The following is a 24,716-nucleotide window of genomic DNA, read 5'->3' as shown; positions in this document are numbered from 1 at the left end:
AGTAGAATGGTCTAGTATAAGGCACTTGATTCAACTTTTTCCACAGAAGGAAGGTTTGTAAATGATCTTTGAAAACTAAGGGTATACAAGGTGATGGGACCATTGGTACATCGATAAGTACTAGGCTACCCTCCCTTGAGCATCATTTTAATCCTTACCCATCCCATGGTCGATAATTATCTATTACCCCTAATGAAACTAACTGGGATTATACCATAGATAATTTGAGGGGACTCATGCATGGGATAAAGCACTTACGAGCTGTCTCTGCCTTTAGTAGTACAGGGGTCAATCCTGGGGTAAACCTTCCATTTCCTATGTGTAGATCTAAGTTGCGCTTGAATATGGACAGGGATCAACTTTCTTTTAAGTGTATGGGGAGCCTGTTCCACAGCAGCAGTATCCTCTGCAGGATATACCTGTCCCTCCAAACTGTTCTACTGATGTTGCAGAAGAAGTTTAGATCTGTAGACAAAGTATTTCTGATAACATTTAACTTGCTGATGTGCAGTAAATCCAACAGTAATAGGTCGAAGTATGCCTTGTATGCCAGACACATCACCTTGTAGCAGTCTGTAGGATACTGAGTACTGTGACAGGGCTTTGAGTTAGTCCATGTAGGCCATGTTGTTTAGGCCTTGTATCCTTTTAGTAAGGTATCTCTGTGGGTATTCCAGTTCTTGCATGTGTCTAGACGGATACATGCCAAATGGGGGATTTTATTTAATGATTGGCCTAATGAGGGCTGAGTATAGGGGCTCAATGATATCCCTAGATCTAGACACAATAATTTTGTTTATAAGCTGTGCAATATAGAAGGACTTTCCTATAACAATAGACACATGTTTGTCAAAAGTTAGATCACTGTCCACTTAAATTCCCAAATCCCGAACAACTGGTTCAGCTCTTAGGGGCGTATTGTCAATGTATTATTTTCCCTGGGGTAGATGACTTCCAAAAGGATACAGTAATGCATTTTTCAACATTAATTTTATTCCATGATTTTGGTACCAGTTATTTATTTGAGACAGATCTTCTTGCAGGATGGCTAAGTCATTTGGGGATTCAGTGACTGTTCATAACTTGCAGTCATCTGTAAATTTAGGCAGCTAGAGCCCTTTTGTATTGGCTTTACTTCAGAAAAGTAGATGTCAAACAGGAGATGTCCCAGCACAGAGCCATGAGAGACTCCATTGCCGCCTGTCTCTTTGTTGAGGTAACTTCCCCTATTTTGATTATCTGCATCCTATCAGTGAGCCTTTTGGCAATCCAGCTGGTGATACAGGGGTTTATTCACAGTTCATTTAGTTTTTCTGCTATGCCTGACTGGGGGAATGTGTCAAAATCTTTGGCCAGGTCAAGGTATGCAGGTTGTACTATTTTGCCTTTATCCATTGCTTCGGTGACCTTTTCAAAAAATTCCACTAGGATGAGTCAGAATTGTTGCTCGTCTTGTATATCTGAAGAAGACAATAAAACTTGGGTGTTTGTTTAAGTACTTTATTACATACAAACACATCAGGATAGATAGCAGGAACATTAAACTTTAACAAACTAATTAACTGAATGACTATTACAATCATGCATGCTCTCTCACTCTGGCTAGTCATTCAAAATGTCACTCTTACTTGCACTTGCTCAGTACTTACATGCATGTGCCTACTGACTGGAAAGCTTCTTAAAGGTATATCACACACACTCTGATCTACATCCTCCCTCTTTACTGAGCTGTCTTGCAGTGCTAATGACATTTGAATAGGCATACAAATTATACAGACAGTAATGAATAAAACAACATTCATGTCCAGGTTGCCTTGTATCTGGAATTAGGTCTGGAAATGCAACCTGATTTTGTAATGCAACAGTTAGGACTGGGTTTAGCAACAGGGACAGTCACTGGTGAATGTTCTGGATTAGGACTCGTGGATATTCTCAGGAACAGGGATATCTACTGGAATGTTCTCTGGAACTGGAACACTGGATAAGTCACTCTGAGAACTACAGTCTTTATTACAGGTAAGATGCTGTAACACTGGCTCGGATATCAGTAACAGATGCTTCCAGTTACACCTAAATTCTATTCTCCTGTGATTCCACAATGTATGATCTTGGCTCTTGACACAAACTTTTCACAAATCCAATCCGAACAAAACCTTTTGCTGTCTGCATCCTCACTATCTCCCCTTCTTATAATGGATTGAGCTGTTTGGTGGTCTAATCATAATAGGAATTCTGGGACAAATGCTTTTTCAGGAGTTGGGCTTTCACTGCTTTGTTGTTCTTAGCACATGGAACCAATAAACTGCTATTGATTGGTAGTGTGGTTCTGGTTTGTCTTGACATAAGTCTCTGGGCAGGTGACCCACGATGATTATCATGAGGAATGTTTCTGAAATTCAGGAGATTTAGAAAAACACTGGTATTGTCTAATTTCAATTTCTCTAACAGCTGTTTTGCACTTTGAATTGCACGTTCAGCCAAGCATTTTGACTGTGGGTATTCAGGACTTTTTGTAATATGAACAAAGTCCCACATTTCAGCAAATCGTTTGAACTGCTGACTTGTAAACTGTGCATTATTGTTAGAAAGGACTCGGTGTGAACTACCATGGACAGAAAAATGTCTCTTCAACTTAGTAATGACAGTATTGGATGTTAGCTTAGGAAGTAAGTCAATCTCGATCCAATTTGAATAGGAGTCTAATAATAGCAAGTAATGTTGACCATTCCACTCAAAGATATCTGTGGCTACCGTCGACCAAGGTAGTTCAGGAATCTGGCTTAACTGAAGTGGTTCTTTTTCTTGACGCGGCTTAGTACTATTGCAAACAGAACAAGCTGAAAGCATTTTCTCAATATCTTTTGACAAAAGAAGGCCAAAATACTAGTCCTCTTACTGTTCTTTTGGTAGACTCGGTTCCTGGCTGACCATGATGTCAGATCTTAATGCACTCTTGTTGCAAGGACTTTGGAACAATCACATTTGAACCTTTCATGATGATACCATTGTCAGACAAACTCTCGTCTCTGTAAGGAAAATACTGTTGCACATCTGGTGGCAAACAAGATTGCTTTGATGGCTATCCCTCGACTTTTAAAGTGGTTGAGCTTCTGAAGAATTGGATCTGAAGCTGTGTGAGTTCTAAGCTCATCAAGACATGTGGAAGAAAAATTTCTCACTTTCATGATTTCAAAATCAGGTTCTGATTTTCACACTGTTCAGTAGTTTTTCTGGGCGATCCGGATAAAGTATCAGCAAGATAAAGGAGTTTGTCTTTTCTGGTCTCATTTGTAAGCATATTTGTGTGCTTTTCTGTAAGCTCATATACCTGACAAATATCTGTGGTCTTATTCAAAGTTAAATCACTGTCTCGAAACAAAATCTTTATCACTGTATCATCTTTAATACCACATACAAGCCTGTCCTTTATCAACTCATCTCTTAGATCACCAAATCTGCACGTTTTTGCCTTATGTCTCAAGTTAGTTATATATGCTGTAAAAGTTTCTACAGGCTTTTGATCTCTTGTGTAAAATAAGTGCCCTTCTATTGTAACATTCATTTGGGGGACACACATTTCTCTAAATCTACATTTTAAGCACTCTAGGTCTTCCCTCATTTCAGCCGGTACCACAATATGGTGGTTCCCCCCTCCCCTGCATACACAGGAGGTGCACACACAAATGAGCGCTCCGATTCAATGGCTTCTGACCTAGCTAAATTAAGCAAAATAAATGCCTTTGTATGTTCGTCTTTGTCAGAAAAAGCAGCCTGGATAAAAATATCATACTCTTGCTCAAACACTCCAAGTTTCTGCAATATTATTATCAAATGCCAGCAGACTTGGTCTGCAAAATCCTTCTGCCATGCCAACAAATTATGTTTAAACACAATGAAAATATGGCCCTTGTAATTATGTATGAATATGCACCCCCACCCCAGGTACTTGTAATAAAATTCAAATGTACAATAAACTCTTCAAAAGACTGTACTTTCTGAAATATAATTTGAAATGGCTGTACTTTGCAAAATAATTGCACTTTAATACTACACAAACTTGCCAACACTTTGCACACTTCAGATACTTTGTTGTTGTTGTCTTTCGGCTTTTCCCAGTTAGGGGTTGCCAAAGCAGAACTCCGGTCCGCTAATGATTGGCAGTAGATTTTGACGAATGCCGAGGTGCCAGCTCAACATTCAACCTTCAACGAAGGCACGTCTATTTACGCATGTCTTTCGAACGCCCACCCAACCATGGGGAGGACATGCAGACTCCACACAGAAGGCACTCCCCGCACTCCAGCCGAGAATTGAATGGGAAAACCTCTTGCTGTGAGGCAACAACGCTACCGCCGCACTTCACATACTTTGAATATCTTTAATGCAAAAAAGTAGCACATAGTGAAAACATACCGTCATTTTCCTTGTTTTATACATTTTATGCAGTTCGGATATTGTTTCAAACGTTTTTGTAATTATTTTGAATATTTTTAATATTTTTATCAATATGAGATTTAGTTTAATTAGAAATTCATTTTGAGAGTTCTGAGTGCTGTTTTATATTTGAGTAAAGAATCATTTAAGGAAGTTTTACTACCTGGAATTCGTTTCTGACCTGTTTGTGAGTCGTTTGAGCAGAAGGGATTATCCACTCCTGTATATTCCTTCAACTTTAACTGTGGACCTCTGGATCTCATTCTGACACCATGTTGCTTGTCTTGTATATCTGAATAACATGATGAGGCATACATGTATTCTCTCACACTGGCTACTCACTCAAAATGGCACTCTTGTTTGCACGGGCTCAGTACTTATATGCACGTGCCTGCTGACTGAAAATCTTCTTAAAGTTATATCACACACTCTGATCTACAAGCATGACTTGCCCTTGAAGAATCCAAACTAATACCAGATGGATTCTCACTGGAATTTTTTGAAGCGGGAAAGTGCTGCCACAAAACATCTTTTTAAAAAATTTGGGACAAGGAGGATTGGGCTCCTGAAGACAGGAAGAGAGAGAGAGAGAGAGGAGCAATATGATTCATTTTCACAATTCTGTGGGCAATACAGAGGCTGGAATAAGCCTTCCTTTATGAACTCAGCTGTACTTAAAGCATACCTCTCTCAACTGTCCAGAAGTTTGCAGAATGTTCAGATTTTTGCCTCAAAATTTCAGTCTGTTCTAATAAACATTTTGGTTTCCTGGCAAATCAGTAGGATGATCCCAGGATTGAAAATAAATAATGTCATACATTTGAGTTTCAGACTTAATATCCTTTAGACAATGCATTTTAATACATACCATGTTATTCTAGCAACTTTCTAAGTTTATAAGATCAATACTTAAAGTCTTGTCTCTATTTATGGGCCGTTGTTCTCCCATTATGTCAGGCTTTGTCTAGATTTCATGAGCTAGGAGGTTGAGAGTTATGGCTTAAAGTCTGGACATCACTGCTGAAAAGTAGAATTTTGTAATATTTGGAAGGCAGTGGGACACTGGACTCAAGGCAGCATGGATTCACACAGGAAGGTTAAACAGAACTAATCTAGCAGTGTTCTTTGACTGGCTAACCAGGGTATTTGTTCAGGAAGGCGTGCACATTATGGTCTGTTTAGTCTTAGACAGGACTTCATAAAATATTAGTATAGATATTGAACAGACTTGGAGTGGGTCCTTGGATGGTATTAAGGATTAAACACTGTGTAGACCAAAGGACACAAAGGTTTATAGTAAAGGAGTTTACTAAGTTGAAAGGATAGCTGCTATGAGAGAGCAATGGGAATCAGTAGTGAGACTGGTTCTTTTAATGTTTTTATAAGTTACTTTTCAGCAGGTCTGGAAGGAAAAGCATCCATTTTTGCTGATGGCGCAAAGTTATACAACAGGGCTAATACACAGAAAGCTATATAAAGGATGAAGAACAAAACTTAATAGCATTGAATGAATGATGTGAGATGTGACATAACTTTACTACAAAAAAGTGCAAGACAATGCATATGAGGGAAAAGACAGGGAAGAAGCATACATTTAGAACGAGATCAGTAACAATAATGTGCAATTAAAGAAATCCAGTTATAAGCCTATGAGATGACATAAGTGTAGACAGAGACCCAGAGTATGAGACAGCAGCACAGAAAGTTGAAATACTGGGATGCATATGAACAGGCTTCCCCTGTCACAAATGACAAGTTACTACCCATTTTTATAGACATTAAGTAGATGTAGATACCATCTAGATTACTGCATACATTTCTGGAGATACCATTTTCTAAACACCTAGGCACATCAGAAGCAGCTCAGAGGAGGGGAGCAAAATGATCTGTACAGGTACCTTACAAATAAGAGGCTAGAAGAGCTTAACATATGTGGCACTGAGGAAATGATGTAGTGGACAGGAGGCCTAGCAAATGGGAGTTCATAGGGTATAAAGGGGAAGTTGTCCTTTAAGGAAAAAAAAAACAATTTGAGAATAAGAGAACAGAGTATAAATATACAAGGAACATTCAGGATAGCTATAAGGAATACCAAAAAGGAGTGCAGTCACACGAAGGAAGATCTCCAAAAAGTTAAAAGGAACTTTTCATTTTACCAAACACTCACAATACACTTCCACATTAATGGTCTTCACTAAAATCGCGTTTTCGTCTCCTCACTGGACTTCATCAGATGCTAATACTAATTAAACATACATATTTATATACCTCTATTAAAACTAATAATCCAATAAAAAAGCTTCAATTAAATTTGAATGCACAAATCAATTCACATTCTGGGCTCATAAATATTCATAAATATTTCTTTCTATAAAATTAAATAAAATAATTTATACATCTTCATGTTCTTATAATTAATTAAAATACTATCAAGTAATAAAGTAATACATCATAAATACTTAATTATATTTTTTTTAAAAATCTTGTTATTATATAATATAAATCTTCATTATAAAGGGAAATACATTTTATAACACAATAGCTCCATCTATTGTTACAAAATTATATTCCAACTAAACTAACATTCATAGTTTAGCTGCCTTAGGAAAATACATTTTATAATACAATGGTTCCATCTATTGGTACAAAATTATATTACAACTAAACTAACATTCATAGTTTAGCTGCCTTTAATTTTAAAAGGGGTAGAATAGACACATGTTCATTAAGACCTGGATGTTTACTTGCTTCTAATGTCAATTGACACCACAACTCTCTATACCCAATAGTATCTTCCCATGGACCCCCTCTAATCCCTTCCTTTATATGTTCAATTACTAAAAAGAGAAATTTGCTTTCTTTACATACCTTTGAATGTTTATATAATGCATTTGTTTCTTTTTCCTTTATTATATCATAGGTATGTTCATACACTCATTTTTTTAAAGTCCTCTCGGTTTTACCTATATAAAAAGATTCACACTTTTCACAGGTAGCTAGGTATACTAAACCCTTCGTCTCACAATTATACATCCCTTTACTACCAATCCATTTCTTTCTACTTTCTATATAGATTTTCTCCTTATTGACCATATAACTACATTGATTACATTTTCCACAAGAATATGTACCCAACTTTTTCACTCCCTTAGTTTTATTTTGACCAACCTTTTTCTGTTCCAAGTAATCTTTTATATTATAAGGATTTCTATATACTACTTTAGGTATACCTTTAGGAAGTCCCCCCAAGTCAGTAAGTGCCATAAACCTTTCCCATTCATTAAAAAAAACAGTCCTAATATTGTTGTTTAAAGCATTAAATTCTAAGGTAAAAGCATGTTGATATTCTTCATTATTAATAAGTACTTTATCTTTTATTTTTTGTTGTTCTCCATCATTTACTTTTTCTCCTAATATAGGGTAAAATTTATCTGCTCTTTTCTTTTCTACCTCTAGCCTAATATTACTAACAAATTCTTTACTATATCCTCTATCTAAAAACATTCTCTCCAACAAATCACATTCCAGTTTAAAGTTCTCAGACTTACTTGTCATTCTCGATCCCCTCACAAATTGCCCTTTTACAATATTCTTTTTGCAATGTGTAGGGTGTGCACTATTATAGTGCAAATAAGAATTACAGTATATCGATTTCCTATATACTTTAGATTTGAATACATTATTACTTTTATAAATTTCTATATCCAAAAATTGTAGCTTATTTTCTGAAACATTATAGGTGAATCTCAAAAAATCAGAAGTCTCTTTAATGTATGTAAAAATTCTTTTAATTTTTCTTCCCCACCTGTCCAAAAGATAACTATATCATCCAGGAACCTCTTATATAGGTTCCAACAAGACTTGAACCTAGAATTGAGAATATATGTTTCTTCCCAATTAGCCAATACTATATTTGCAAATGTAGGTGCACAGGCTGCGCCCATAGCAACGCCTTGGGTTTGTTGAAAAAAGTCCCCATTAAATATTAAAAAATTATTTTTCAAAACTATGTCCATCAGTATAGTGCACGCTACTTTGTCTTTATGGCTCAATATTCTGTCTTGAAACACTTCTTCTTCAAACATTACCATACCTTTTGAACAGGGAATAGAAGAAAAAAGATCCACTATATCTATTGTTCCAAATAAAATATTTTTATCATATATCTCTAAATTAACATTACTTAAAAGGTCCCATGAATCTTTTAAAATAGCTACTTTTTTAGTCCATATATGTTTAGTTTTATTATCAATAAATTTGGCTAGAGGAAATGTCTTAGACCCATCTGCAGACACTATAGGCCTTAATGGTGGATCTTTTGAATTCTTATGTACCTTAGGAATGCCATAAATTACTGGAATTTTAGGTTTATCCACTCTAAGGTAGGAGAGACTATTTCCATCTATAGTCCCTTCATTATACATAGCTTCTAGTTCTATATCTATTCTTTTATAAGCTACCATAATTTCATTCTCGGACACCTCTGTATATTTTACTTCATCTCTAGGAATTTGATTAATTTTCCCTTCATATACTATAGTATCCATAAGAATAGCTCCCCCACCTTTGTCTGGTTTCATTATTCTAATGTTTTTGTTCTCTTTCAATTCATTTAACACTTTATATTCTCCTACATGGAGATTCATATTATACCTAGTTCTCTTATAAACCTTTCTTATTTCATTTTCCATCACATTCTCTAAATTTTTAAGTTGTGGGTGCATAGGGGGATTATATGTAGATGGTTTTGTTAATCTGAAATTATATTCAACTTTGTTCTGAATATCGCCCTTATTAAATATAAATTTCAAATTAATTTTTCTCAGAAATAATTTTAAATCTAAAAGTGTTGAAGTTAAGTCACCTTTTATCTGAGGAATAAATTTAAAGCCTTTTTCCAAAAGACTGAAGTGTTCTTTTTCAAGTACTACCTCACTATAATTATAAATTGTGAATCCATTCAAAGTATTAATAATTCCTCTTTCATCTGATTCCTTATCTATTAAATTAAGGTCCGGGTCAGGGGTACATTTAACTAATATCTCCCTCTCCCCCTTCTCCCCCCTATCATAGGAAAATTTTCATTTTGAGGTCTATAAAAGGGCCTATATTCCTTCTCTATTGGGGGAAATTCCTTGTCATATTCATTTTCATTCCACAATTCTTCTCTGAATTCAGGCTCCACTACCTGTGTCTTTATATAATTTCTATTGTATTTATTATTCTTTTTATTATTAGCATATGCATACATGGCAGGTTTTGGATAACTCACATTATTTTCATAATCTTGCAAGTCCCTTTTCATTTTATCCATTTTTCTAATAATTAATCCTTTACATTTGTCTTCTATATCTCCCCTTATTTTGTAATATTTCTCTCTCTCATTAACAATACCAAACATCAAGTCTTCCTTAATAAGGCCTTTTATTTCATTAATATCTTCTTGTAAGTTAGTTAAAATCCTATTATTTTCCTTTATCATCAACTTTAAAATGTCTAAGCCACTTCTATTAAAAAGTTCAAGCAATTCTTTATGAAATATCGAGCCCAACTGTACATTATTTGGAAATTTACAAATTCTTAAGCCTTTAGGAACAATGTTCCTACTAATGCATTCATTTAAATACGCATTTTCAATAATAAGCATTTTATATTTATACATACTTCTAGATAAATTATCCAACATTTTATTAAATGAATCTCTGTTTGTAAACCCTTTTGGGCCATTGAAGCTTTTTTATTGGATTATTAGTTTTAATAGAGGTATATAAATATGTATGTTTAATTAGTATTAGCATCTGATGAAGTCCAGTGAGGAGACGAAAACGCGATTTTACTGAAGAGCGTTAATGTGGAAGTGTATTGTGCGTGTTTGGTAAAATTAAAAGTTCCTTTTAACTTTTTGGAGATCTTCCTTCGTGTGACTGCACTCCTTTTTGGTATTATTGGTGTTTGTGGAGAGCTGCCGTTTTTCGAATTCATAGATATAAGGAAGCATTATTTCCCAGGAAGTGTGGTAGATCATCATAATACACTCAGAAAGTGTGGCAGAATTCAAGAGCAACTGGAGCAGCCAAAAGTCAGTCCTTAGAAGAAGTGGTGTTGGGGATAAGTTCATTTATTTATTTTATTTATTTGCAGGTAGGCGAAGTGGATCACTAGGGCCTTTTTTCTATCACAATCTTGCCACAGTTACACACAAAAATAATCACATACATTATTAGACAGGCTTGGCAAAAGACATAAGGAGATATAATACTGTATAACAAACTATAATAGTGTTAAGAAAACTAGCTCCACTTAAATAAATCAACATAATTACATATCGTCAGGTTGTTCTTTTTAGATAGCTGCACCTAGGAGAGCTCATTTTGCCTTGTTCTGAAGAAACAGTTTAATCTGAGAAGTGAAGGTAGACAAAGTATGCTAGCCTGATATCGTTTGATAGGGAATTTCAGAGAAGCAGAAGACTCATTGTTGAAATTAGCATTGTTGTTCTTCCAACAGAAGTGTTACTATGTTTAAGTAATATTGCACTGTTGCACATGGTGGTGGTGCTGCGGTAGCGTTGTCGCCTCGCAGTAAGACACTGTCTGGTTTGATTCTCAGCTAGAGCGTCTTCTGTGTGGAGACATGCGTGAATGGGCGTACCTTCGTTGAAGGTTGTGCGTCAGGCCTGGCAAGCCGGTACGTAAAAATCAACTGCCAATCATTAGCGGGCCGGAGTTCCGCTGTGGCGACCCCTCACTGGGAAAAGCCGAAAGACACAAACAAAACCTTGTTGTTGATGCAGTGTTTATTACCAGTAATATCTAAGGATATAGGATATAGTGTATTGCTGTTAGTACCATTTTAGGTAATTTTACACTATTGACAGTTACTAATACTAGGTGGATAGGAACCACTTTAATTTATCATCTCTGCTGCTGACAGCATTTTTTAACTGATGTTGTTGCATTACTGTCTGTTACTCATTGCTCTACTGTTAGCCATTTAAAGCCGCCGCTCTATAGTACTGCACTAATGAATATCGGACTACACTAGCTGATACATTTTTGCTTCTTGTACCAGTTTCCTTACAGTTACTATGTTGAAACTGTTTACTTTGCACAAGTACTGCATGTGGTACTATTCATTTAGACTATCTGTAGCAATTGCTTTATATTTACACACACATATCCATTGGATTAGACTGTCTGTTGTTCATTGCTGCTGCTAGTTAGGTAGCAACCAAGTTATCCTATTATTTCAGTTACTGACTGCGCTCGATCTCACTTTTGATCATTGTTATTATTGCACTGCTGCTTGTACTGATTGTTCTGCTGTTATGGAAACTGATGCTAAAACTCTCATTTAATTTAAACTATTGGGTAAGTCTTTCCCTGGTTTAATTTGACACTCGTTACTGATTATTTTACTTGTCCTATATACTGCTATCTCTAATATCACTACTGATTACTTTTTTTGGTTAAGACTTATGGCATTGAGTCTGTACTAGTCACATCTCACATTCTTGTATCATTTAGCCACATTGTGTATCATCTCCATTTTCTACTCCATCCCATTATACTCTTGTACTGTATAACAATAGTACAGTATTACACTATCCCTTGTATTGTATACCAACAGTACAGTATTACATTATCCCTTGTATTGTATACCAACAGTACAGTATTACACTATCCCTTGTATTGTATAACAATAGTACAGTATTACATTATCCCTTGGATTGTATACCAACAGTACAGTATTACACCATCCCTTGTATTGTATAACAACAGTACAGTATTACACCATCCCTTGTATTGTATACCAGCAGTACAGTATTACACTATCCCTTGTATTGTATAACAATAGTACAGTATTACACTATCCCTTGTATTGTATACCAACAGTACAGTATTACACTATCCCTTGTATTGTATAACAATAGTACAGTATTACATTATCCCTTGTATTGTATAACAATAGTACAGTATTACACTCTCCCTTGTATTGTATACCAACAGTACAGTATTACACTACCCCTGGTATTGTATAACAATAGTACAGTATTACAGTATCCCTTGTATTGTATACCAACAGTACAGTATTACACTATCCCTTGTATTGTATAACAATAGTACAGTATTACATTATCCCTTGGATTGTATACCAACAGTACAGTATTACACTATCCCTTGTATTGTATAACAATAGTACAGTATTACACTATCCCTTGTATTGTATACCAACAGTACAGTATTACACTATCCCTTGTATTGTATAACAATAGTACAGTATTACATTATCCCTTGGATTGTATACCAACAGTACAGTATTACACTATCCCTTGTATTGTATAACAATAGTACAGTATTACACTATCCCTTGTATTGTATACCAATAGTACAGTATTACACTATCCCTTGTATTGTATAACAATAGTACAGTATTACATTATCCCTTGGATTGTATACCAACAGTACAGTATTACACTATCCCTTGTATTGTATAACAATAGTACAGTATTACACTATCCCTTGTATTGTATAACAATAGTACAGTATTACATTATCCCTTGTATTGTATACCAACAGTACAGTATTACACTATCCCTTGTATTGTATAACAATAGTACAGTATTACATTATCCCTTGGATTGTATACCAACAGTACAGTATTACACTATCCCCTGTATTGTATAACAATAGTACAGTATTACACTATCCCTTGTATTGTATACCAACAGTACAGTATTACACTATCCCTTGTATTGTATAACAATAGTACAGTATTACATTATCCCTTGTATTGTATAACAATAGTACAGTATTACACTATCCCTTGTATTGTATACCAACAGTACAGTATTACACTACCCCTGGTATTGTATAACAATAGTACAGTATTACAGTATCCCTTGTATTGTATACCAACAGTACAGTATTACACTATCCCTTGTATTGTATAACAATAGTACAGTATTACACTATCCCTTGTATTGTATAACAATAGTACAGTATTACACTATCCCTTGTATTGTATAACAATAGTACAGTATTACATTATCCCTTGGATTGTATACCAACAGTACAGTATTACACTATCCCTTGTATTGTATAACAATAGTACAGTATTACATTATCCCTTGGATTGTATACCAACAGTACAGTATTACACTATCCCTTGTATTGTATAACAATAGTACAGTATTACACTATCCCTTGTATTGTATACCAACAGTACAGTATTACACTATCCCTTGTATTGTATAACAATAGTACAGTATTACATTATCCCTTGTATTGTATAACATTAGTACAGTATTACACTATCCCTTGTATTGTATACTAACAGTACAGTATTACACTACCCCTGGTATTGTATAACAATAGTACAGTATTACAGTATCCCTTGTATTGTATACCAACAGTACAGTATTACACTATCCCTTGTATTGTATAACAATAGTACAGTATTACATTATCCCTTGGATTGTATACCAACAGTACAGTATTACACTATCCGTTGTATTGTATAACAATAGTAAAGTATTACACTATCCCTTGTATTGTATACCAACAGTACAGTATTACACTGTCCCTTGTATTGTATAACAATAGTACAGTATTACACCATCCCTTGTATTGTATACCAACAGTACAGTATTACACTATCCCTTGTATTGTATAACAATAGTACAGTATTACATTATCCCTTGGATTGCATACCAACAGTACAGTATTACACTATCCCTTGTATTGTATAACAATAGTACAGTATTACACAATCCCTTGTATTGTATACCAATAGTACAGTATTACACTATCCCTTGTATTGTATAACAATAGTACAGTATTACATTATCCCTTGGATTGTATACCAACAGTACAGTATTACACTATCCCTTGTATTGTATAACAATAGTACAGTATTACACTATCCCTTGTATTGTATAACAATAGTACAGTATTACATTATCCCTTGGATTGTATACCAACAGTACAGTATTACACTATCCCTTGTATTGTATAACAATAGTACAGTATTACACTATCCCTTGTATTGTATAACAATAGTACAGTATTACATTATCCCTTGGATTGTATACCAACAGTACAGTATTACACTATCCCTTGTATTGTATACCAACAGTACAGTATTACACTATCCCTTGTATTGTATAACAATAGTACAGTATTACACTATCCCTTGTATTGTATAACAATAGTACAGTATTACACTATCCCTTGTATTGTATACCAATAGTACAGTATTACACTATCCCTTGTATTGTATAACAATAGTACAGTATTACACCATCCCTTGTATTGTATACCAACAGTACAGTATTACACTATCCCTTGTATTGTATACCAACAGTACAGTATTACACTATCCCTTGTATTGTATACCAACAGTACAGTATTACACTATCCCTTGTATTGTATAACAATAGTACAGTATTACATTATCCCTTGGATTGTATACCAACAGTACAGTATTACACTATCCCTTGTATTGTATAACAATAGTACAGTATTACACTATCCCTTGTATTGTATAACAATAGTACAGTATTACACTATCCCTTGTATTGTATACCAATAGTACAGTATTACACTATCCCTTGTATTGTATAACAATAGTACAGTATTACACCATCCCTTGTATTGTATACCAACAGTACAGTATTACACTATCCCTTGTATTGTATACCAACAGTACAGTATTACACTATCCCTTGTATTGTATACCAACAGTACAGTATTACGTTATCCCTTGTATTGTATACCAATAGTACAGTATTACACTATCCCTTGTATTGTATACCAACAGTACAGTATTACATTATCCCTTGTATTGTATAACAATAGTACAGTATTACACCATCCCTTGTATTGTATACCAACAGTACAGTATTACACTATCCCTTGTATTGTATAACAATAGTACAGTATTACACTATCCCTTGTATTGTATACCAACAGTACAATTTTACACTATCCCTTGTATTGTATACCAATAGTACAGTATTACACTATCCCGTTTCCTCCTACCCTTGCATTGGCATACACTGCTATGGAAACTCAGTCAACAATTGCCCTTCTGAGGCTAGCTTGATAACAGCAGGTATTTCAAAACAATGTAGAAACTGCCTAAAGCTTACTGAAAACCCTTTACTGCTACCTCAAAATGGCTCAGTATGTGAGAAGTATAAGGATTTCTTGAACTTGTTGGCCACCTTGTCACCTCACAACATATTTGGCAGGTGCAACTTATACATCCATCTGCAGTGCATAGTACCTCCTGTAAATTAGCTTGTGCTGAAGTGTTAAGTGAACACTGCCTAAACTTCCCAGCCATTAGTTCACACAGCAACTCAAACCCCTTCACCTTGCACTCCGTAGTCCTTAGGGCCCACTGAGACTTGATCCTCTCGTGGTAATGTTTTAGTAGGAGGTGAGTCTGTTATCAGAAATACAGACACCACTCTCTCCCCAGGCTGAATAAGGAACAGAGATCCGTCTTTCTGGATCTAAGATATGGGCAGTATCAAGGGCTTCTAGATCCCGCGATCCAGGCAAATGTGATTATGATCTGATAGGGTCCTTGTGGGGTTGAATGATCTTAGGCACGCTCTCCACAGGGACATGCAGGAGGATGGTATTTTGCTGTCACCTAGAGTGACTGTGAGATTCAAAGAAAAGATAATTGACTTTTGTAATTGGCTATGTTGCTTGTGTCATTCCCTGGGGTACCAGTATATGTCATCTTGGGATGAGATCACTGACAAGCCTTTTTGCTTTACCAGGGTTGGTTTGCACCTCCCTTACAATAGCTTTTGCCTTATGTCTAAAGCATTTGGCATCCTATAATGCCTTTATTTAATTAGATTCTATTTGCTAGACATTCTAACCTAGTAAAGTCTAATTTAAAATGCACTAAGATGACTCTACTCAATGCAGTAAGTCAGTCCTAACAAAAAAGAAAAAAATCCCCAAACGTCAGACACTTTTATAACTTGAACAGATTCATTTCTGTGTTCTTAGGCATAGTTTTAAAGCGATGAAAGCACTTCTCCTCTTCCTGGGTTTATTGACTAGCATGCCTGCATTTGTTTATTTAATTATTTGTTGATCATTGCTGGCTTGGGAAAGCCTGACTAGGCAAAATGCATTTTCAGTGGAGACCCTGACTGAGAATATCCAGCAGATAAATTTAGATACTCGTGCCCAACATTACAAAAAAAAAAAAAAAATATATATATATATATATATATATATATATATATATATATATATATGGTTTCATATGAAACCGTTGAATTAACATTACATCGACTCTTAGAACATCGAGACTACTACATCGAAAGCTGAAATCAGCGAAAACGAAAACCGTCGAGTTAGAGAACATCGAGTTTACGGAACATGTATAACCTTGATGAGCAATATAAGTTATAAGTAATAGTATACCACTCATAGATATAGTTCGTACACACTGTACTGTAAAGAAAATGAAAAAGGAGGGTTTCCTCCATCTCCAAAGAGACGAAAGGTACTTGTAAGAGAACAGCGTCTGCGAACTGTGCTGCAAAGTAAGGAGTCATACGACACATTGGGCTATTTGCAGGCTATAGCTGTATTATTAAAGTTGTAAATATAGAAGTGAAACATCTGTAAATATCTACATAATGAGCGCAGTGATACTGTGAAAGTGTTTGATTTAGACTATTTTTGAAACGCCGTGTTCAGGTATAAGTTTACGTTTGTTCCTTATATATATCTACAATTTAAGTGGATAAATTTGGTTCGGCAATGCACGTTTCAGTTTGGAATATTACGAAACATTATTTGGATTCTTAGTGGAAAAGTGTACATTACTAAGAGACTACTGCTGTTGGTGTATTATTATAAAATATGAAAATTATTAGAAGGGATATACCCACGTTTATTGCAGATTATTTTGATTTAATATATGTGACTATGAAACATAAATAGGCGTGTTTCCTTTTCAGTTTCGATATTTTGAAAGTCGATGGTTTTCGTTTTCGCTGATTTCAGCTTTCGATGTAGTAGTCTCTATGTTCTGAGAGTCGATGTAATGTTAATTCGATGGTTTCATATGAAACCATATATATATATATATATATATATATATATATATATATATATATATATTATCTATATCTATATATCTATATATTATACATATATAGATAGTTATATACAAACTGGTAATAGTTTTGTGACACTGTACAAAGACAAAACCAGTATTTGTTCTGTGGTGACATTATGCATGATGTTAAATTCAAGTATGTGTCAATATATGTGACAAGCAGACATTAGATGTGACCTGTAAGACAAGGTTAAGGAGTGTTACCATCCAGTTGTTAGGAATAAACAAATGAAAAAACTGAAGAAAGGCGTGTGAAACATTACTTAGTAGCAGATAATAGCTGAAGCTAGAAGAACGAGAGAGGCATTGCATGGCTAATGAGTTAAGTATAATGGAGGTAAGAATAGTATTCGCCATCATGGTTATAAACCACAATGGAGAGTATTTGAATGATAAAAAAAGTGGGAAAGTCAAAGAGAAATTCAAAATGCAAAGTGGGGATTAAGATAGGAACATAATTTTGGAGGAGTGGTAGAAAGGTGTATTGTGTAAGGGGTTATAGTTATAAAGAGATAGGGGATATGAGCTGACAAAGGAAAATCTGGTTACCCAGGGGAAAAGCATGTGCTTGACCAGATGTGGTTTAGGTGCTGTCTTAGAAAGGTCTTGAAGTTGGAAAGTTCTGTGGTCTGTTTTAGGTATATTAGATGATATTCCAGACTTTAGATGTGTAATGGCAGTATAGTGAGGATATTCTAGACTTTAGATATGTAATGGCAGTATAGTGACGATATTTCAGACTTTCGATATGTAATGGCAGTATAGTGAGGATATTCCAGACTTTAGATATGTAATGGCAGCATAGTGAGGATATTCCAGACTTTAGATATGTAATGGCAGTATAGTGAGGATATTCCAGACTTTAGATATGTAATGGCAGTATAGTGATGATATTTCAGACTTTAGATATGTAATGGCAGTATAGTGAGGATATTCCAGACTTTAGATATGTATTAGCAGCAGTATAGTGAGGATATTCCAGATTTTAGATATGTAATGGCAGTATAGTGAGGATATTCCAGACTTTAGATATGTAATGGCAGTATAGTGAGGATATTCCAGACTTTAGATATGTAATGGCAGTATAGTGAGGATATTCCAGACTTTAGATATGTAATGGCAGCATAGTGAGGATATTCCAGAATTTAGATATGTAATGGAAGTATAGTGAGGATATTCCAGACTTTAGATATGTAATGGCAGTATAGAGAGGATATTGCAGACTTTAGATATGTAATGGCAGTATAGTGAGGATATTGCAGACTTTAGATATGTAATGGCAGTATAGTGAGGATATTGCAGACTTTAGATATGTAATGGCAGTATAGTGAGGATATTGCAGACTTTAGATATGTAATGGCAGTATAGTGAGGATATTGCAGACTTTAGATATGTAATGGCAGTATAGTGAGGATATTGCAGACTTTAGATATGTAATGGCAGTATAGTGAGGAAATTACAGACTTTAGATACGTAATGGAAGTATAGTGAGGATATTACAGACTTTAGATATGTAATGGCAGCATAGTGAGGATATTACAGACTTTAGATATGTAATGGCAGTGTAGTGAGGATATTCCAGACTTTAGATATGTAATGGCAGTATAGTGAAGATATTCCAGACTTTAGATATGTAATGGCAGTATAGTGAGGATATTCCAGACTTTAGATATGTAATGGCAACGTAGTGAGGATATTCCAGACTTTAGATATGTAATGGCAGTATAGTGAGGATATTCCAGACTTTAGATATGTAATGGCAGTGTAGTGAGGATATTCCAGACTTTAGATATGTAATGGCAGTGTAGTGAGGATATTCCAGACTTTAGATATGTAATGGCAGTATAGTGAGGATATTCCAGACTTTAGATATGTAATGGCAGTATAGTGAGGATATTCCAGATTTTAGATATGTAATGGCAGTATAGTAAGGATATTGCAGACTTTAGATATGTAATGGCAGTATAGTGAGGATATTGCAGACTTTAGATATGTAATGGCAGTATAGTGAGGATATTGCAGACTTTAGATATGTAATGGCAGTATAGTGAGGATATTGCAGACTTTAGATATGTAATGGCAGTATAGTGAGGATATTGCAGACTTTAGATATGTAATGGCAGTATAGTGAGGATATTGCAGACTTTAGATATGTAATGGCAGTATAGTGAGGATATTGCAGACTTTAGATATGTAATGGCAGTATAGTGAGGATATTGCAGACTTTAGATATGTAATGGCAGTATAGTGAGGAAATTACAGACTTTAGATACGTAATGGAAGTATAGTGAGGATATTACAGACTTTAGATATGTAATGGCAGCATAGTGAGGATATTACAGACTTTAGATATGTAATGGCAGTGTAGTGAGGATATTCCAGACTTTAGATATGTAATGGCAGTATAGTGAAGATATTCCAGACTTTAGATATGTAATGGCAGTATAGTGAGGATATTCCAGACTTTAGATATGTAATGGCAACGTAGTGAGGATATTCCAGACTTTAGATATGTAATGGCAGTATAGTGAGGATATTCCAGACTTTAGATATGTAATGGCAGTGTAGTGAGGATATTCCAGACTTTAGATATGTAATGGCAGTGTAGTGAGGATATTCCAGACTTTAGATATGTAATGGCAGTATAGTGAGGATATTCCAGACTTTAGATATGTAATGGCAGTATAGTGAGGATATTCCAGACTTTAGATATGTAATGGCAGTATAGTGAGGATATTCCAGACTTTAGATATGTAATGGCAGTATAGTGAGGATATTCCAGACTTTAGATATGTAATGGCAGTATAGTGAGTTGCATACTGAGTTATTAAACTTTGTTGTGATTACTAAGAGTTTATTGATTAAGTTGAGATCTTTACCTGGAGAGTGGTGCTGCAAGGTATCTTTTTTTAGGATTTAAAAATAGATTCAGATTTTTTAGCCAACTTTTGGTAGCAGTGAATGAATTTTGGGTGATGTCCTGAAGTGTCAGTACGGGTGATACTGCACAAATAAGGGATGAGTCATCACATATTGAACTATGCTAATGAGGTAGGTGGCAGTATGTAGTTTGTTTATAAAAATGTTAAATAAGAGGGGACCTAGTGCTGGTCCTTGTGCATCCCTGATAGTGACTGGTAAGAAGGAAAAGGGACTTTGTTTCCATTTGACTGCTTACTGCCTGTCACTCAGGAATAGAACCCTGAGGAAGACTGTTGGATGAGACTGTGGGAAGACAATTCAGTAAGAAGATGTTGCTGGGATACGGTGTTAAATGCTTTTGATAAATCTAAGAATAGTGAAGATACCAGTTTGCATTCATTCCTATGTTGGTTTATGATATTTTGGTGAAGTTGAGGAGTGAAGTGGTAGTGCTATGGTGAGGTCTAAAACCTTGCTAGGTTTGGAGAGAAGACTGTTACACTTAATGTACTGTGTAGGCTGTGAATGGAAGGCTTTATCTACTATTTTTGACAGAGGGGATAGGGTGCCAATAGGACTATAATTGGAAACGTTTGTTCATGTGCCAACTTTTTGGATTGGTGTTATATAGGACCTTCCCCGATGGATGGGGCAAATCTCTCAGGTATGGATACAGGAAAAGCCTCAGCTTCAGCTGTTATTTTTAGGTAATCTGTTAGACGTTAATCAGCAGCCAAAGAGGTTGGTTTTAGTTTCAGCAGAAGTTTTCATGTAATACTGATGGATACTGGAAGGAAGGAAAATAAATGTTACTGGTTAGGCCAGGGTTGGATGGGAGGATAGAGAGTGAGAGAGATGAAAAGTTATAATTAATCAGAGAAAGTACAGCCTATATAAAGTAGTGGTGTTAGAAGTAAAAGGAGTGCGTGTGGTGGTTTGGTCATGATGCATTAATTTGTTTAATGATCAAAATAAAAGTCATTTGTTATTTTCTGCATGATTATAGTGTGTTTTTTTATTATTATTATTTAGTGTGAGCTTTTAATATTATTATTACCACTTAGATAAATAGCTTTTAGTAGTATGTTAGCGGAGCTTTTCTCCTCGGGCCTCCACTGAAAATGGACATGTATCCAGCTGGACTAGCCCGGTCAACAAATGTAAAATAAATAAATAAAAATAAAAAAAAAATTTTCTTTTTATTTTAGAGGCTGGTATAATAGGTTTTTTATCCAGTTTATAAATTTTTGAAATGTATTTTGTGCTCTACTTTGATACCAATCTTTTTAGCCTTTGCCTCTTTGAAGTATGATGTTTTTCTTTTCCTTATTTAGCCATGGGTTGGTATAATGGTTGAGGTGTTTATCTTGCAGACACAAGGTACAGTGTTTGATTCCCACCTTTGAAACGAAAATTGGCTAGGCTTAAAATAGTCTTCAAGGGCTAGTATTTGCCTACAAAGCTATATATTTGGCTCTTTGTATTCATACTTGGGCTAAGCTTTTTTAAGAATATTTATAAGTTTCTTTAAAGAGTGATACATTGAGATCAACTGCCATGGATTTTAATCTGTTTTAGTTACATTGAGTTAGAATATTGATAAAGGTGCTTATGTGAACATTTCTTTGTTTTCTGTACTTGGTTAGAAATTATGCTTTGGGATTGGGTACTCTAGTTTCTGAGTGCATAAGTGGGAAGTTGGTCACTTATTGTGCATGGCAAGTGTCCAAATGTTTGAATTGTGTTTGATTTGTTGGTAAGTATTCAATCTAAAGTTGAATGTTTGTCAGACTTTTTATTCACTCTAGCGGAGGAGATTAGCTGGGTAAAGCTGTATAAGTTAAATGATTATCAGAGAGCATCATTGTTGACCAGCTGCCAGTCTATGCTGAGGTTGCCTAGTATAATAGTTTCTTGCAGAATGTGGCAAGATATCTAGTAGAGGATATATTCTGCTATTGAAATGTTACCTGATAGAACGTACAGCTGAGATACATATAGACTTTGTAGTGTTGATTTTGAGGAGTGATACGAGGAGTAAAGCATTAAGTATTGGGGTCTGTAGGGGGAGTGGGGTTATTTCTAACTAGTTTTTGTAGATAATGACAACACCAGCAGTGTGTTCATTTTTTTCTGTCAAGCCTGGGTATATATCTTTCTTTAACCAGGTTTCAGTAGTAACTAGTATACAAAGAAGTAAGTAGTTAGACATGCAGGACTGTCTTGGATTTTGTTCCATATACTTCTAACCATCATGTTTAGGAGCGGGAGTCTGGATTCAGAGGTAGATAGAGACGTAGATCTAGAAACATTTGTACTTGTGTTGGCTGGACTGTTGGGTTGTTGCATAGTGGGGCCAGGTTTGGGGTGAATGTAACTGCTGAATTTCTTGGTGGAGTTATTGTGTATAAAAATGTAGAACCATTTACAATTTAGCTTATGTTTTACTGTTATTTTTTTGTTAAGAACTTTTACTTGATGTAAATTTAGAATGAAGAGGTCAGAGAAAGTAGAATGGTAGAGGTAAGGTGATATGTTGTGGGACATCTGAGGTGAGTTATTGTGTTGTGATATTTATTGGTATGGGAGAGATATGATTGATTCCTTGGGACCCCATATTTGAATTCTTATTGTCAATATCACCCTAAACATTAATTATCACTGGCTGACCTACATCACCAGCACTTTATTGACATTTTGGTCCAAATACCTTGATCTTGTTTTCCTGTCAAATCAGACCTGAAAACAGTGACCTTTTCCTTCAAAATTGATGGTACTTCTTTTGTAAATACCTCTGTGTATAGGAACACCTCAACATCAGATCTTCTTCAATTACTTGATGACTTCAATAAATTCTTTTGCAATTGTCTGTAATGGGTCTCATTGACAAAGCCACAATCTATATTTCTCATACTTGGCATCTATTTCTCAGATCTTCAAGCTAACAAACACTCCTAGCCTATAGTTATCTATGTTTGCAGACAACAGCAAATCAGGTGTTGTTATTCATTCATACAGTGACTCACAAATGCTCCAAAATGGCTTAGAGTATGTTAACTACTGGCAGAATGACAATGTTATATGAGCATATCAAAACAATCCTGTCTTGGTTTGTGATTTGTTGTGGAGATGACTGATAAGAACAGTTTTATGTGAATTTATATTGCATTTGTTATCACTATTTTTAACTTTTTGTAGGTAGGAAGAGACTCCTTATTAACAAGCTTTACTTTGATTCATATTTTGTTGTTTTACCTTTAGTTTCACTTTTGGTTGTGAGAAAGGGCTAGGTTTTGGGCAGCCAAGCTCTAGCCACTACAAGGGGCCTAGACAGCTATACATGTACACAGACTGTAGAGAGGAAAATTCTGAGCATATCAAAACAATCCTGCCTTGGTTTGTGATTTGTTGTGGAGTTGACTGGTAAGAGAAGTTTTATTTATTTTTACTTTTAAAAGGAGGTGCGACTGCGAGCTATAGTGAGCAGAAGCTACTGCACACGTGTGACGTAAAGACATTACAACTTCTGTCTGGCTGGTAGAACTTGTATGGTCAGAACAACTTTATTGTATTTTATTATTTAGTTGGATATTGTTGGTATAATTTTTGTCATAAAAGTTGATTTAAGTTTATTTGAATTCTTTGCTACTGACTTTGTGTAATTTTTTTTCCTTTGCAATATTTTATTCAATTAAAGCTGAATATGTATTCCTTAAATGAGTATGCAATTAATGATTTCCTAATGGCCAAGTATCTTGTACATTGTAATAAATGCTATGCATATTTAAAGGTAACAGCTGGTAACACTGGTGATCTTTGTTCATGTCAAAAGTTGGATGATTTGCTTACCATTGTTAGAAGCAAATCTCGACTTGATGATGATTGCACATGTGCAATTGGCATGGTTTGGAGAACTGTTGTATCATATATTAATGACTGAACTGATGAACTAAATAATGTTAGGCATAGAACAAATAGAACAGATTTAGGAAATGATGCATCTATTTTCTGCAAAGAACAACTCGTATGAAACATGATGAGGCCCCTGAGAACTATGGAATTGTGGATGCAAGTACTCAGCAATCTGAGGATCCGGTTTGTTTAGAAAGAAACAAAAAAAAGAAAGAAAGGAAGAAGTTCTCAACAAATAACAAGGAAGAAAAAGAAACTGACTAATGACTGTAAAGGAAAGAGAATAC

General features: G+C 35.1%; 1 protein-coding gene across 1 annotated transcript in view; it reads left to right on the top strand.

Annotated features, from left to right (window-relative positions):
• The window catches only part of LOC122811940 (snaclec coagulation factor IX/factor X-binding protein subunit A-like), an 82,567-nt gene that overhangs the window by 36,673 nt on the left and 21,178 nt on the right, over positions 1–24,716 (top strand). The gene's annotated exons all lie outside the window — the stretch shown is intronic.

This window comes from Protopterus annectens, chromosome 9.part0 (genome assembly GCF_019279795.1).
Source record: "Protopterus annectens isolate FY-2018-M chromosome 9.part0, PAN1.0, whole genome shotgun sequence".
Taxonomy (NCBI): domain Eukaryota; kingdom Metazoa; phylum Chordata; order Ceratodontiformes; family Protopteridae; genus Protopterus; species Protopterus annectens.
The sequence above is the reverse complement of the archived record's forward strand: the minus strand, read 5'-3'. Positions and strand labels throughout refer to the sequence as shown.